The sequence below is a fragment of the Triturus cristatus genome, chromosome 4_1 (assembly GCF_964204655.1).
Source record: "Triturus cristatus chromosome 4_1, aTriCri1.1, whole genome shotgun sequence".
Taxonomy (NCBI): domain Eukaryota; kingdom Metazoa; phylum Chordata; class Amphibia; order Caudata; family Salamandridae; genus Triturus; species Triturus cristatus.
The window spans coordinates 376,330,664-376,348,032 of record NC_140585.1 but is presented as its reverse complement, the minus strand read 5'-3'; the positions used below and the strand labels follow the sequence as shown (position 1 = coordinate 376,348,032).

The window sequence follows — 17,369 nt, the reverse complement described above, 5'->3', positions numbered from 1 at the left end:
CCTGGGATCCTATCCAATAATTATGTCTCATCCAGGAGACTAGATTAAGAGTGGACCCTCACAGATACTACCACTTAATCTAAGTAAGCTTTAAGCTTCACAGCAAATTTAAGGAAATGGAGGACAAATAGAATAGAATCTTCATGCAATAGCTGTAAATAAATAGGAGCTGGGCGTGCCAGGCTGAATTTCATCCTCCTTAAAATAGGGACAATAACACATTTCTGGGGATCACATAAAACCTACAAAATAATTAAAAAAAAATGAAGCCAGTCCTTTGAAGACTCACCGTCGCAGCCACAGTGTGGAAATATGGATTTTTCTGGTCAGTTATGTCCCCTATCTTGGACCCCAACGGTTCTATGTGCATGTCACAAGTACATGTATGTTCCCTCCAGTTCCAGTTATGAAGACGCAAATACATGTGCGTCCACCGTCAACATGTCCTCTGTCAGATCCGCCATGAATAGGCCGGATATTCCATTCCTAAGTACAAAAGGCCACCGGTTTTATATGGCTCACTCATGCCATTTTACAGTCCAGGCAAGTAGGCCCTGATTCTGTCATCAAAACTCCTCTTGCCTTCTGCCTCTGAAAGCTCCAGTCTGAGCCTGCATCTGTGATCATGAACTTTGTCTCATTCTCTGCGCGGCTCACGAAGCCTGACATCAGCCTATTCTCTGCCAAGAACTGTATTTCACCTTCGAGTTATCTGCTTCCCCCTCAGCCGATGCATTCCTGCCTAGTAGTTTAAGTAAACATTCTTCCAGCTACCAAGCAAAGGGCCCGGCTTCTCTGTCTTAATACAAGTAATTCATAGCCCTGTTACTATGGAAGATTCCTGCCCTCGCATTTAGTGTAGACACTTAGACGCTTGTACACGCACACACAGTCAGTATAGAATAGATTCTGTTCGAGAGTCCTTCTTTATGGATAACATAGTTCTTTAAACATAGGATGTTAGATATGATTTGGGATTAGGTTGACTTGACCCCTCAGACTTCTTGTCTCCACATGTAGAGCTAAATGTCAAGTCCCCTTCACCCCCTAGTTACACGTCAATCACACGTCAATCACACGTCATGCTGCTGCGCGCGCATCTATGCCAAATATTATCTTATAGATCCACCTATATATGATCTCATAACCAATTACGTTCCTTTTTACTTCTTGTTCCACCCATTTTCGGTTACGTAGACAATTCGTCATTTTCCTTATCAATTGTTACGCCTATTGCATTCGCTTCATTGTAATGTATGTATTATAAAAGCCATTTCATGTCAATAATGTGTGTGCTTCACTTCCTGAACCTTCGTGGTGACGGAACATTGGGAGCAACCGATTATAATCGAGTATTGGAATAAAGCCCATTCCGAACCTCTAATACCACGGATTCTGCCTCTCATTTTATTGAGCTATTTTATTATGTTCCTGTATCAAATTCAGTCCAGGTAAAGGAGAAATATTTACCACATGAATGGCGCCCGAACAGGGACACTTTCTCATCTCACGCGCCGGCGGTGCGTTGCAGGCCCGGTCTCCTGCCACAGCTGGACGGACATAACGCGTACCAGCAGGATTTCCTGTATCTCCCTCCGGTCAAGCGGGGGCGACTGAGACTGCGATCAACACCCAGACGAGGCGGTGAGAAGTGCGAAGTATCCCGACCAGAGCCTAGCTGAGAGAGCAAGATCCGAGGTATACAGAGACCCACCAGTCCGAAGTCAAGCCCAGTGTCCGACGAGTCGAGTCGAGTCGAGTCCAGTCCGGGTCAAGTTCAAGTTACTGAGGCCTTCCGTTTCCGAAGCTACCCGGTGAGTACCATTGCTGGGGAGGCATTTCTGACGTGCACATAGGTTGTGCCGGTCAAGACGGGTTTGGGTACACAAATCCGGTCTGCACTGTTTTAGCAGTGTATCTGTACTGTTTAGCAGTATATCAAGTATTCCGAAGTATTCCGAAGTGTCTAGTTATTGTCTAGTTATTGTCGAGAATTAAGCTTGGTGATTAGTTATGCAGACGATCATCATTGTTGTTTCAGTTAAAAGTTTAATGTTTAATGTTTAATATGTTTAAATACGTTCTGTATATTGTGGTATGAATGACTGTTCATTATCGTGTTTATTGTATTAAGTCTGTTCAAATTCAAGTATCAGGTCAGTTGGTCAAAATCAAGTATAAGGTCAGTTCTCAATATGCCGCTCTTTTCGAAATTAAGACAGATCACTACCAGAAAAGGGGTTCTCGAAGAAGCCGTTCCCATTCCTCCTAGGGACACTCCAGGGCATTTTATGTATCACAAACATGGCTTAGACGCTATATTATTTCTTGATTTATGGGTAGACTACACCAAGGGATTACCAGAAAGTCAGAGGTGGCCCACAGCGGGAACCTGGGATGCAGAGTGCATCATGAAAGTAGAAGAAGAGTTATGGAAAAGGAAAGTCAGACAGTCACAGAAAGATGCCATTGAATTATGGCGTAAGGAATCACATAGACGAACAGAAAAAGCACGTAGACAGGAAGAGAAGAGTAAAGAGAATTCCAATAAAGTTCAAGAGAATCTATTAATTAAGGAAGGTATCCGAGTAAAATCAGAACAAGTAGACAGACAAAAAAATGCCCTTATGAATGGTATGTATCCCCTCTGGTCGAAGGATTACCTAAGGCTACCCCAGAAATACCGAAAGACTTGCCACCCCCATTGTTCCCAATAAAGGTACATCCTAAGGGGCATCCTAGAACCGCAGAAGATGTTTTTCTTTCCTCATATTTAGATGACGCAGCTCCCGAGTATGCTAATTCCGCCCCACATAGACCGCATACCAGGGAGGTCCAACGCCCAGATCCAGCACCCGTATCCCTACAGCAACAAATCGAGTCACAAGTTCTGGCAAGCACATCTGTTTCTGCATCCGCTCCTACAGCTGCTTCTATAGCTGTGTCCACACCTATAGTTGCTGTATCACGTTCAACGAATCCTTTCACACCCGACACCCCAGATGGGGCCACGGGAGGTGCTACCAATATCTTTTCCACGCCACCCAGAATAAATAAACTTACTTTTCAAGAGTCAGCACATTCACGTACACCCAAACTCCTTAGTGCCCGTGCGCTTAAGGAACTTCTTATAGATTGTAGATATGACCCTGTGCCTGGAAAGGAGGACGAAATGACCCTAGCATCATTGCGTATCAGACGAGCCGCAGTGTATTTAGGGAAGTTACCAGGAATGACTGCGCATCTAGATAATATATACCATTTTGTCCACACAGGGCGAGATCCAGGATGTATTAACAGAGCTATGGAATACCAGAAGGTAGAGATACAGGGGGAACTGTTACGTTTCCTCATAAACTGTGTGATCAGAAATCAAGACCGACCGGGGGTAGACCCGGAAGCAATGCAAATTCTTACAAGATGGAGCCAGAATATATCAGAAGGGAGACATGATAAACAAAATTGTATAATAGCCATGTGCCGAAAGATCCGTAAAGAAATAGAACGCCTACACGAAGAGAGATTAGAGGTAGACGAGTTCGAACAAAGCGAGGAAGAAGGGTCAGGACCGCCCACAGGACAGTCAGAAACTATAGCCTATGTAGGTAAAAGAAGATCTTGTAATAGTACGAGATGTCTTAATGACCCGATACGCCCGATATGTTCAGACAATAACAGGGGTTTCCCAACACCCATAGTCCATATAAGGTCTAACGAGCATTCGTTCCAAACAGCCGACAAACTACTCCGAGAACGAAGGGGTTATCATTTCCTCGATTCTATGGATGAACAAGATTTAGCCAGGGCAGCTGTCCATTGGGTGGACAGTCCCGGAAAATATAGTGATGGTACAGTAGTGCGCACATTCTTGAATCTTACCCCAGATGAACAGAGGTTAGCTGGGATTTATATGATTCAACAACTCATTATACTATATCGAAGTCAACATTCAGATCCTGGTCCCTTACCTGACATACTGACTGAATTACTTATGAATAAATGGAGGGGTCCAGGTACTAAATTAATTAAAGAAATTCTAGAATCAAGAAAGCAATATATTCTTTTTGTATGTTCAGAACATGTTCCATTGCCCGTCAAGGAAAGAACTACGTATCACATGGATAGACAGAATCCCTTACGAGAAGTACACCCAATAAAGGGCGAGGACAATCAGTTTACACGCGTATTTGTATATACGCCCATATCAAAAATAGAATTGTTACAAATGAAGAAAGTGGTACCCAGTCATGACAAAGACCCAGCGGGTTTTCACCGAGAAATTAAAGACATGTTACTTATGGGAGAGTATACCTACCCCGACATTATGACAATATTAAAGGTATTGATGCCTGCTGGCATTTATGAGAAACTCAAGGAAAAAGAGTGGGAGGTAGGAGATCAAAAGATAGAATGGTCAGTACTAGAAGCAGAAGAAAAGGCCCGAACTGCAGGAGCAGGGCTTGGGGACAAAACTAAGGCATTACCAGGATTACTAGTACAGGTACTGCCGCGTTTATTAACTACGAAAAAGGAAGATTGGGGTACAATTTCAGCCTGTAAACAGAAGCAAGATGAGGACACTAGTGATTACTATGCCCGATTTGAAAAATGTTTTGGTATAAATAGTGGCATAAAAGCAAGTAGCGAATCATACCCACATCTGTTTGTAACAAAATTAGTAGAAAATGCCCTGCCCCCAGTAAAGAATAGAGTATTAAAATTCGAGAGTACCTGGCAAGGTAACACTCCATCGCAAATGTTACAAATGTTACAGTACCATCACAATAGAATTAGAGAGGAACAAGAACATGAACACAGACGCATGAAAGACACGAAAATGAAAATGTTAGTTTCCCAGACAGTTCCAGCTGAAGGGCATAAAAAGGGTATGACACATTCCGACTCTGCAGGACCTGTAAAAGGGACATGCAATTATTGTAAAAAGCCAGGTCATTACGTACACGATTGCCCAGTTTTAAAACATAATATCAGCATAGGTAAAACACAAGAAAGATCACGGCCACTCAGACAAGATCAGAATGAACAAGGAGCTATGCAGCATGCCCAGGCCATGCCAGCCGCACAACAGCCAATACAGTTTGTGCCAGCTGCACCACCGTTGCCTGTTGCTGCCACACAAACAACAACACGACAAATGTATCAGACCGCACAGTATGAATACCCTGAGTATCAGCGTTACGCATGAACTAGCCTAGAGAGGGAAGTTGACTTACCCCTTATCGAGATACCTGTAGATCAAGAAGGACCTTATGTACACAGTGAATTATTAGGTCAAGATAGAAAATTTTTACTCGATACAGGGGCAAGTCGAACAACTATTAAACGTAGTGAAGTTCCAGGGGCACCCCTCTCAGGCTCACAGAATATTTCCCTTGGTTTTTCAGGAAAGCCTATTGTTAATGAAGTGTCACAGCCTCTGCCACTTACGATAGGACCTTTGACCCGAACTACAGATTTATTGCTTACTAAATCATGTCCAGAAAATCTATTAGGAATAAAAACGTTAAAAGCTCTAGGAGCTATAATATGTTGTTCTCCGGAAGGAGTAAGATTGTTTTTACGTGATTTTAAAGGTCACTATGTATCTAGAGACATGGATCCCCGATTACAGACTTTACCCACACGTCTATGGGCACAAGGCCCTACTGATGTTGGTTGCATGAATATCACACCATATCGAGTCACATTAAAGGCAGGAGTGGTGCTACCACGAATGCGACAATACAAGTTACCCCCAGATGCTGTAATGGCTTTACTACAAATCATTGACGAGCTCATTACCCAAGGAGTAGTTGTAGAAACAGACTCCAATGTATGTAATTCACCAATAATTCCGATTCTTAAACGAACAGATCCAAAGGCCCCGCCAGTCTATCGATTGGTTATTGATCTACGCGAATTAAACAAATGCATTGTGCCACAATTCCCTGTGGTTCCCGATATCTCGTCATTACTGACAGCTATTGATTCCGAAGCAACATTCTTTACTGTAATCGATCTCAAGAATGCCTTTTTCAGCGTCCCAATAGATCCGGAAAGCCAATATTTATTCGGATTTAGTTTAAATGGACGCAGCTTTAAATTCTCACGCGCACCTCAAGGATTTACAGAAAGCCCCAGCATCTATAGCCAAGCACTGAAACGAGAACTAGACAGTATCCACATGCCAGTTAACACTGCTCTGCTTCAATACGTCGATGATCTGCTGATCACCGCCCGAAGCGAACCTGAATGTGAAAAAGCATCACTGACAGTTTTACAATTTCTAGCCGAAAAGGGGCACAAGGTGTCCCCTTCTAAGCTGCAATTCTGTGTCCAGCGAGTTATTTATCTTGGACACTCGCTGTCCAAGGAGGGAAGGCAGCTTACACCAGACCGCATTCAGTTAATAGCTAACATGCCAATACCCAAGACACAAAAGGAGGTGCGGGCTTTCATAGGCCTCACTTCATACTGTAGACAGTGGATCCCGCAATATGCATTTCTAGCAAAACCACTCATTCAGTTGACAACCCAGGAGGCAGCCACATCGACTGTTCTCCCTTGGACTCAGGAACATACACAAGCTTTTGAAAGCCTAAAGAAAGCTTTATGTCAAGCACCTGTTTTAGCAACGCCATGTTACAGAAAACAGTTTACACTCTTTGTTACAGAACGCGGAGGTACTGCTTTGTCAGTACTCACACAGGAACAAGCAGGAGCACACAAACCATGTGCTTATTTTTCTAGTACATTAGATCCCGTAGCTCAGGCTTTGCCTGCATGCCTGAAATCAGTAGCAGCGACAGCTTTAGCAATCAGACAAAGCGATGCCATAGTGTTAGGACATCCATTGACAGTTCAAGTACCACACACAGTAGAAGTCCTTGTGAATAGAACGCAAACACAACACTTGACTATAGCGCGACTTACAGGGTATGAACTTACATTGTTTCAGCCACACATAGAAATCAGACGCTGTAACACATTGAATCCTGCCACACTTTTGCCAGTAACCGGAACAGACCCACTAGCTCATGACTGTATTGAAGTTATTACTATAACGACAAAACCCAGACAAGACTTGACCGATGTCCCATTGTCAGATCCAGACCTGACGTTGTATGTAGATGGTTCATGCATGAGAACAAGTACAGGAGAGTTAGTGGCTGCTTATGCAGTCACAACAGATACTGAAGTCATTGAAACTAATCGTATTAATACTTTGTCAGCTCAAGCCGCAGAGCTCATCGCTCTGACACAAGCCTGTATTCAAGCCACAAGTAAAAAAGTCAACATATACACTGATTCACGTTATGCATTCGGAGTCGTACATGACTTCGGCGTGCTGTGGCGAGAGAGAGGTTATTTAACTTCCCACGGTGCCCACATTCAGCACGGACCCCTCATTCATGCCTTATTAGATGCAATACATCTACCTACTGCAATATCAATTATGAAATGTAAAGCTCATACGAAAGTTACTGATATCATTTCTCAAGGCAATGATTTAGCCGACAGAACAGCTAAACAGACTGCTCAGACTCAAACTCCCGACATGACAAAGACAATAGTCCCGATGCCGACACATTGTATGACAGTTAAAGATCCTACTCTTGACGTAATTGACATACAGACACATGCTACACCAGACGAAATAAAGAAATGGACTGAATTAGGAGGGATCCAAACGGACCAAGGATGGATGATGAAAGAAAAGTCTGTATGGTTCCTTCCTGATTCAATGGTCCAAGTCATAGTTAACACTATACATAGTCCAGCACATCTAGGAGAGAAAGCTATGCTAGACAGCATTCAACGCATTTGGTTCAATAAACATTTACGAGCAGCAGCCAAACAAAAAGTCCGTACCTGTATGATCTGTTGCCAGTTCAACCCAGGAAAAAGCGTTCCCGTAGAACAGGGTGGATTTCAGCCTCCTGATCACCCTTTTGAAGTCCTCCAGATGGATTATATCCAGATGGAACGATGTCGAGGATTCAAATATGTTCTCGTAGTTGTCTGCGCTCTGTCCCGTTGGACGGAGGCATACCCGGTTTCAGATTACACTGCCCCGACTACTGCCAAACAGTTAGTTCGAGAATTCTTCCCACGCTACGGTTTACCACGTGTTGTCTACTCAGATAACGGCCAGCCGTTCTCATCCGAATTAATGAAACATGTTTCACTTCTGCTAGGATATCAGTGGAAATTCCACTGTGTCCGACACCCCGAAGCAGCAGGTCTTGTAGAAAGACATAATCAGATACTGAAAATTAGACTGTCCAAAATATGCAGAGAAAAAGGGGTCGACTGGATAGTAGCATTACCAGTTGCACTTTTTTACATGAGAATGGTAGCACACTCTAGAACAGGGCTATCCCCGTATGAGGTGATCTTCGGTAGACCACCAAATATGTGGGGGACGCCTATACCACGCAAAATAACTGATATTGACTGTAATATGCTGACAGATTACTTGGCTTCCTTGATGTCTGCACTACAATCTTGTCGTTCACAGGTTGTTGCAGCATTTCCCGACAATACTGAGGTGAAACCCCATGACATAGTTCCGGGTGATATTGTGTTTGTGAAAAATTTCGACCGAAAGACTCAGCTGGAGCCCAGGTGGAAGACACCCAAGTTGGTTCTGCTGACCACAAGAACAGCCGTGAAGATCGAGGGCCGCAAGAGCTGGATTCATTCAAGTCATATCAAGAAATTTCATGGACAATGCTCGGATATAGACATTGTGCCCTGCACTCCCTCACAGACTGATTCAAAACTTCCTTTGGTGGAAAAAACTGAAAGCGAACTTTACAAAGTTAAGTTAAGGCCTAGGACGTCAGACGGTTTGATTGTTTAAGTCCTCTCCTAGGTGAAGCGGTTGAATCTGTCTCTGACATGTATCCTCTAGACCTGAATCATGAACAGTCGCGAAAAATGATGAAACGACAGGCGTATTGTAAATCACTGCGTAGCCATTGTATAGGGACATTATTAATTTTGTTTTCCTTAAGTCTTTTAATAATTATTACCAGTATGTTGTTGCACATATATTACCCTATTGCCAGAAATGTTCACAATGTTATTGCAGAACATTCTTTTAGTGACTTACCCCCGCATGAATTGTCCTATAGACTTGCGCTGCGCAATAACACTTTCATTAGTATGTTACATCATTCCCATCAGACTAGTAATGCAACTAATTGTTGGGTGTGTGGCCGACTCCCTCCCTATCAGAATTATGAAGGAGTCTTGCCTTTCTTTCCACATCCATTTACACATAATGGCTCCTGTGGAGCATGGTTTAGTTTAATCAATTCCATAGACTCAGACACAGCAGTTTACCAAGATCAGTGGGTATGGGGAAACCTAAACCTAGTTTTACTCAAGGTCTGCTACCCTGACAAGGAGGGTCGCCCCAAAAGAACAGGAACTGATCTAGAAAATGAAGTATATGGATTAGGTAATTTTACACCTAATCTCATGATTCTAAATGTCGTATCCGAAGTTGAACTAGTCTTACCCACCATGTCAGTATTCCCAGCAAAAGGTGAATTGTGTGTAAGAAAGGTTGGTTCCATACATATGGGCCATAGTCAATGCACTACTACAGTAGAATTCAGTGATCAAGGCAAATCTTCATTTAGAGCTTATCGCCACTCCTACTTTATATGTGGTCAGACTGCATATATGCGTCTACCTCTAGATTGGGATGGTACCTGCTACATAGCATTCCTTTTGCCACCCGTTTTCCTAGCTCCTCCTGATTATTATAGAAATATTCATTTAGTACACAATAGAGAGCGGAGAGATCTCCCAATTGTCGATTATACTGAGACAGCATGGGACAAGTATGTGGATTTCAATAAAGGCATCTTTCCCTATATAGGTACAGTTACTAATAGTAAGCTGATACGTAGATTAACTAGAACCCTTGAAGCAGTAGTGAATGAAACTATTTCCGCCTTAGGCAATTTAACAGAAGAGCAGTCTGCTATGCGGATTGTTGTGCTTCAAAATCGTCTTGTCCTTGACGTCATCCTGGCTGATAGAGGCGGAGCTTGTAGGGTCATCGGATCAAGCTGCTGCGTATTCATACCAGAGAATTCGCCATCTGTATATAAAGCTATAACTCGCCTTCACAAGATTGTAAGCCAGATACACCAGAACCCAGGCACCTGGACTTGGTCCAGTTGGTTTTGGAGTGTGATATCAGCCTGGGGATGGAGAGTTCTATCCTTCCTAGGTATTGGCCTTCTCATACTATTCAGTTGCTGTCTATGTCTACAATGTGGACCAGCGATTTGTGGTCTGTGTGCCACATCGTGTATTCCACCACCAAGATTTCATTCAAGATCCCGGAAGAAGAAAGAAGAACAAATGATGCTATATGAACAGATCAATGGATTAATGAAGATTGATATCTCTTAACGGGCAAGTAGGGGACAAGGAGGGAATGTGGAAATATGGATTTTTCTGGTCAGTTATGTCCCCTATCTTGGACCCCAACGGTTCTATGTGCATGTCACAAGTACATGTATGTTCCCTCCAGTTCCAGTTATGAAGACGCAAATACATGTGCGTCCACCGTCAACATGTCCTCTGTCAGATCCGCCATGAATAGGCCGGATATTCCATTCCTAAGTACAAAAGGCCACCGGTTTTATATGGCTCACTCATGCCATTTTACAGTCCAGGCAAGTAGGCCCTGATTCTGTCATCAAAACTCCTCTTGCCTTCTGCCTCTGAAAGCTCCAGTCTGAGCCTGCATCTGTGATCATGAACTTTGTCTCATTCTCTGCGCGGCTCACGAAGCCTGACATCAGCCTATTCTCTGCCAAGAACTGTATTTCACCTTCGAGTTATCTGCTTCCCCCTCAGCCGATGCATTCCTGCCTAGTAGTTTAAGTAAACATTCTTCCAGCTACCAAGCAAAGGGCCCGGCTTCTCTGTCTTAATACAAGTAATTCATAGCCCTGTTACTATGGAAGATTCCTGCCCTCGCATTTAGTGTAGACACTTAGACGCTTGTACACGCACACACAGTCAGTATAGAATAGATTCTGTTCGAGAGTCCTTCTTTATGGATAACATAGTTCTTTAAACATAGGATGTTAGATATGATTTGGGATTAGGTTGACTTGACCCCTCAGACTTCTTGTCTCCACATGTAGAGCTAAATGTCAAGTCCCCTTCACCCCCTAGTTACACGTCAATCACACGTCAATCACACGTCATGCTGCTGCGCGCGCATCTATGCCAAATATTATCTTATAGATCCACCTATATATGATCTCATAACCAATTACGTTCCTTTTTACTTCTTGTTCCACCCATTTTCGGTTACGTAGACAATTCGTCATTTTCCTTATCAATTGTTACGCCTATTGCATTCGCTTCATTGTAATGTATGTATTATAAAAGCCATTTCATGTCAATAATGTGTGTGCTTCACTTCCTGAACCTTCGTGGTGACGGAACATTGGGAGCAACCGATTATAATCGAGTATTGGAATAAAGCCCATTCCGAACCTCTAATACCACGGATTCTGCCTCTCATTTTATTGAGCTATTTTATTATGTTCCTGTATCAAATTCAGTCCAGGTAAAGGAGAAATATTTACCACATGTCCTCTACTGATCCCCCTTGGCAAAGCCAGCAGGAGGTGAAAAAAAACCTAGCCAACATAAAACGTTCATAAGCACAAAAAGATCCCAGAAGGTATGACTCAGTAGATAATGAAGTTTTCAGTATTAAAAATGCACGCTAGGTTTCCTCAGTTCCAGCTCTTCCCTGTCCAATTTCCTAAGACTGCAGAAGGACTCCCTTACCCAACCTAAATCCTTTTTAGATACCGATTCTGGGTTAGTATACAATTCTGCTCTACCTAATCTTTCAAAGCAACTGTTTATGTATCTGAGCCATGGAATGTGATGGGCATAATCAAGGGTCATACACTCTTTCAATATTAATTGGGTCAAAAACAATTCTTCATTCTGCCAAATTTTTTACCAAAAAGTCAGTGGACGGAGAGCCAATGTATCACACAGATACAGGACCCCCCCCCCCCAGTTCTTCGTGTACCACCATATTAGAAGTTCCACTGGGCACACCTAATAGCCGCTTCCAAAAAATGTATTCTCAGCCACTTGAAAATCTTCTATAACTACATGCCCCGATATTTAGCTACCGTAAGAGGCCGTTGCGACACACTTGGCCTGATATCTCTTGAAAAGTGCTGCTATCGGTCTTTTGCCTAATTTTAGAAGCAAAATTAAAAATGGTCATATTTTCCCGCACTAAGTCTACCCTCTTTCTCTGTTTTAGTGGGCCCCATTTCATCTGCTCCTCCATTATGACCCCCAAATACGAAAAGACATCCGTACGGGGGACCTGGGCGGGTCCCACCCTAAATTGAAAGGTCTTTTTTGTGCGGAGGCCCACCTGCATCACAAAAGATGTCATTTATGGATAAATCTCGGGCCGTCATAAAGGCAGAGAAGGAGTCAAGCAGAATTTGTAACCCTGGCAGTCCCGGAAATAAGGACCGCGTCATCTGCATATAATATAACCGGCAGAGCATGTCAGCAAACCTGCGGGTAGTCAACCCTTGTAGCTTGGAGCTCTTTATCCAGATCATTGATAATCAAATTAAACATAAACGGAGCCAAGTTACACCCCTGGCGTACACCTCTCTTTATGGAAAAAGTTCTGGAGACTCTTAGATCTTGCGCAAATCTAACCTGCGCCTTAGTTGCTTGGTGAAGATTTTCCAAAAAATAGATATTATCATCTACCCCAATGGCCAACATGGTCTGCCACAGTTTTGACCCTGTTCACGCGATCAAACGCGGAGGACAGATCCATGAACGCTAGATAAAAAGTGCCAGGGCGGGCAGCAGTATATTTATTAAGAATCATGGATAGGTTGAGACACTGAGCCACAGTCGACTGCCCAAGGCGGAACCCGTATTGGATATCCGATAGAGTGGCATGTTCCTCTGTCCAAGTGGTCAGCCTATCTAAAAGTACTCGACCCACCACCTTAAACACCGAATCCAACAAGGAGATCGGTCTGTAACAAACAGTACTATCCCAATTGCCTTTTTTAAAAACTGGCACGCTGGTAGAGGTAGCACAAGACTCGGGCAGCTGGATTTTGCTGCTGCATTCAAAACTGCCGTAAGGACCGGCGCCCAAAAAGTTGGATCTGATTTAAAGAGGTCAGCTGGGATGCCATCAGGTCCCAGGGCTTTATTACTGGTCAATCCGACAATACCATCCTTGACCTCCGATAAGCTGAAAACCATGTTCGGTATACCTACCTCCCGAGAAAAAGAACAGTTAAGCTCGGAGGGGCACTCAAACATGGCTTCAAAGTGGAGCACCCACTCCTCCTCGGTAATGTGGGCACCTACTACACTCCTTTCCTCAGGGTTTAAAAAGGGACTATTGATTAGGCACCAGAATCTGCAACTGTCCCTCAACGTGCTAGCTTCCATTAACTCCCTCTAGGATTCCTCCTTTAAAGCGGACTTATGCCTTGCCAATTCCACCTTATACTCTCTTCGGCAAGATCTCACTGATATCTGATCTCTTGGACTCCTATTTAAGGCTTCCCTTAGTTTCCTGGCCGCCCGGGAACAAAGGGAATCAAACCATCGAGGGGACTGAATAACAGATCGCTGGCTAGAGCACTTATCAAAATTTGTCTGAAATAGTTTTAAAAGCACTAATGACCTCCCCCGGCGCTGAGGTCCGAGTAGTACACATGGCTAACTCATTAGCACACGAGACCGTCATATAATTGTAAAAAACCTCTGGGGATTTCTGGGTCCATTATAACCACCTCCCACCATCTGTTGGTCTTACCTCCCCACTCTGATTCAGCCCCCCTCTATGCAACAATAAAGGCCCACAAAAATGAACACAAAGGGGAGTATGATCCTATGAATAATTCTAGTTGAGGTGATGATACCAAAATAAAATCTATAAATGAACCATCACCCTTACCTTTGAAAGAGGGAATAACAGCTACAAAGGTCAGATTAACACATGTGGGACAATAAATCAAATTCATGGAGGAGGCCATTCAATATCTCCCCTTGTTGGGAATGTTCAAAGTGAATTCCTCTCTCAAGTAGACATACAAGATCAGCCAATCTAGATACCCTGCGATCACCGCATGTGTGGATATTAAAATCCCCAGCAATCACAAAATTTCGAAAATTGATATCAAGATGTTGCCTTATAAAGGAGCCCAGTGAAGAAATATTACATACACCCTGGGTACTAGATGTTGAGTTATAAAAATGTATGAGGCCAAAATTATGGGACCCCCTACAGCGTACCAGGGACTATATACACGGGCTCTCTGTAGGCAAGACTAACAACTTGCATTCAACTGCCACGGAAATGTAAATTGCAAGGCCACCTCTTGGTCTTCCTGCATGTGAGAGGGCAGCCAATACAGAAAATGACTTGTATCTCTCCAGTGGTAAACAGCTTCTGGCCAGCCACGTTTCCTGTAAACAGATCACACTGAATTGTTTTATATACGCAATCCATGAAGGGTCAGAAAATGTGTTGGTTAAACCTGCAATGTTCCAGGATGTAAAGTTTCTGTCGGTTTCACCCATCGTCTCGGTACTTGGCCGAGCGGTTTTGTGCAGGTTAGTAGATGTCACTGGATTCGTGAAAGCAGGCCCACTAAGTCAATCACAAGCATCCAAGGTAGCCAAGGGTGCAAAACTATTTGATAGCTCCAGAGTGGGAGGAGGAAGTAGCCCCTGGCGGCCATGTGCTGTCCAATTCCAATAATTTGGATCAAGAGCCAAATTTGGATTCCAATACCTGGAAGATGGGTATAATGGCATATGACTATTAATTGGGGCCCTAAAAGTATTAACCATGTAATTCCACCCCAATGGTTCAGGTTTATAAAAGAAACCAAGAGGTAAAGCCATGATGGATGTCTTAGGACCAAAAGGGTCATTATTCAAAGTCGTGAACAAAATCCTTTCTGCGATGTGAGGTTGATTAAAATTGATAATTACACAGTCACCCTTACATGACTTATGAGAGCTGCCAACCCAGTTGACCCTTTGCACCATATTCCTAGAACAGTATTACAGCATAACCAATGTAATACCTTATTCTTCAGTTGAGTATAGTCCTCCTTGGTGCCATGAGGGAGAGTTGGCACGTTGCCCAGTATCACAACATATAGGGTCGATTCTGCTATCAGATGGATAACCGGCAGGTGGTGCATAGAGTTCTGCGTAGAGTCCTCCTTTCCCCCCTGGTATTGCTCCCCAGGTGCATTACTCTCCCGAATGGGTTGATCTTTCCATTGGGCCAGAGATTATGCCCGGTTTTGGCATAGTGTGGATCACAGAGGGGGGCGAGACCAGGCACAAATGTTCACAGCCCTTCGATGTCCTTAGAGAGGAAAGTAGAGGTTCCCTGGTGTTCGTATGTAGGCCTCCCAAGGTAGAACAATCCGCTGTTGATGGAACTATACCTCCTAGCGGTACACAACATTTGAGTTCAGAAATACCCTTTTCAATTGCGGTCAAATGTTGGATTAATGGGCCCAACTTAGTGTCCATCATTACCCTCAAGGAAACCTGAAAGGATTCTAATGTGCCCAACAGATCTACTTTTGTCAGTTTTTGGTCGACTGCAGACTTTTGAGATGTCGATTCAGCTCTTGGCCTTTTAGCCTTTCCCCCAGGCAGCTGGACCTTTCTTTTTGTGCATGTCCCTAGATTGACCAGCTCAACACCTCCTGGTCTCTCTCGTGTAGCTAGTCCAGCAGCTAATGATTTAATAGAGTGACTAATGGACGTAGCCCCCGCTTGCCCCCTGATTGAGTGTACATTGTCCCCCCTAGGATTGTTAACCATGATGGTCGGTGTGAGGGGTAACTGTTGACCAGTTGAACAACTGTTCGATCTGTTCAATCCGACTGGCTCATGGACCCCGGAGTAATTAGGAGATTCGTTAACACTATCCACAGACTTTTGTACACATATTGGCAAGGCAGGATGGGCAGTTACAGGAGATCTAGAAAGATGCTGGTTCACCAACTCGATCTCCTTATCGAGCACCGATGCGGCCCGCTGTAAAAAAGAGTCCATGGTCACCACTGAGCCTAAGGTGCCAGCCGTGGCCCCCCCCCAGCAGCTGTAGTCACCCTATGTTTCCTCATGAGTTACCTAAGTCGATCAACCAGTTGGCAACAAGGGTCAGGGTCAGAGTCAGAGTCTGCTAGTACATAAACCATAGGTTAGACATACGTTCCTTGGTGATCAGGCTACCGTATCCCTTATGTTACTAGGGCTCCATTACTGCAGCCAGCAAGCTAATCATAAAAGTATATGAGGATAAGGGGAGTTGTCTTCCCTACCTCAGCCTCTGCGGTAGTCACAAGAGCTGGGACTGGAGCTTGTGCAAGAGCAGGAAGAAGGTTGATCTTGCTGTAGTTGATTACCAAGGCCTATTGAGGATGAAGAGAGGAAACCAAGAGGGTAGGCCCAGCCCAGCCTCCTCCGGTCTGGGACTGGTGCAGACAGGCCCGCCCTTGGCCCGGGCACACCCACGCGCGTCCTGCGCTGCGGGAGACCCAGTAGGCAGTTATGCACCTCCTGTTGCGATGGCGTAGTCAGCTGGCATTACGGCAGTACCATGATGGCAGGTGGGGAATGGAGTCCCGCTTCTCTCCTTCCCGGTGTGGCAGGCAAAAGCAAGATTACGGTTTACGTAGTTACGGATTTCTGTACTCTTGAAGACATTTCTTGACTGCAGTACAAAGAGAGTTTGTATGTGGTATTTTTATAGCCCAAACCTAGCCAAAAGGCAGCAGAGCTCTGGACAGGGTCAAGGACAAGTATAAAGTCAATGCGTAATAGGAGAGGTAGTTGGTTTGAGGGTTGTTAATGCAGTGCAAGTCTGAGTGGGAGTGTCCCCCCTGCCCTCCTTTTGACCATTACATATGGTATGTCCCAGCATTATAATACCAATGTTCTAAATGAAAGAGCACGCCTGTGCACAGGCTGTATTTGTGCTACACTCATGTCTGTGTCCTTGATTGACTTCTGGGTTAATGCTAGGCCTACTAAGCGCTCAACACTACTGACGAGTCCAACCTATGCCTCCCCCCACACCCAAGGCCTGGTGGTGAATCCTACTAACTTGGTCATTGCCGTATCCTCTACCTGCATCCCAGCCACCTGAGGATGCACACTATTAACAAGAAAAGTGAGTCTGACCCCACTATGACGAGATCCATCCTACCACATCTAGTAGGTCAGGAGGTGCACAAGTTGTTTCTCATCCGCTCGGACATTACCCAAGACAA

At 44.2% G+C, this 17,369-nt stretch overlaps 1 protein-coding gene across 2 annotated transcripts in view; it reads left to right on the top strand.

Annotated features, from left to right (window-relative positions):
- Positions 1 to 17,369, top strand: part of ATXN10 (ataxin 10) — an 842,223-nt gene that overhangs the window by 79,360 nt on the left and 745,494 nt on the right. The gene's annotated exons all lie outside the window — the stretch shown is intronic.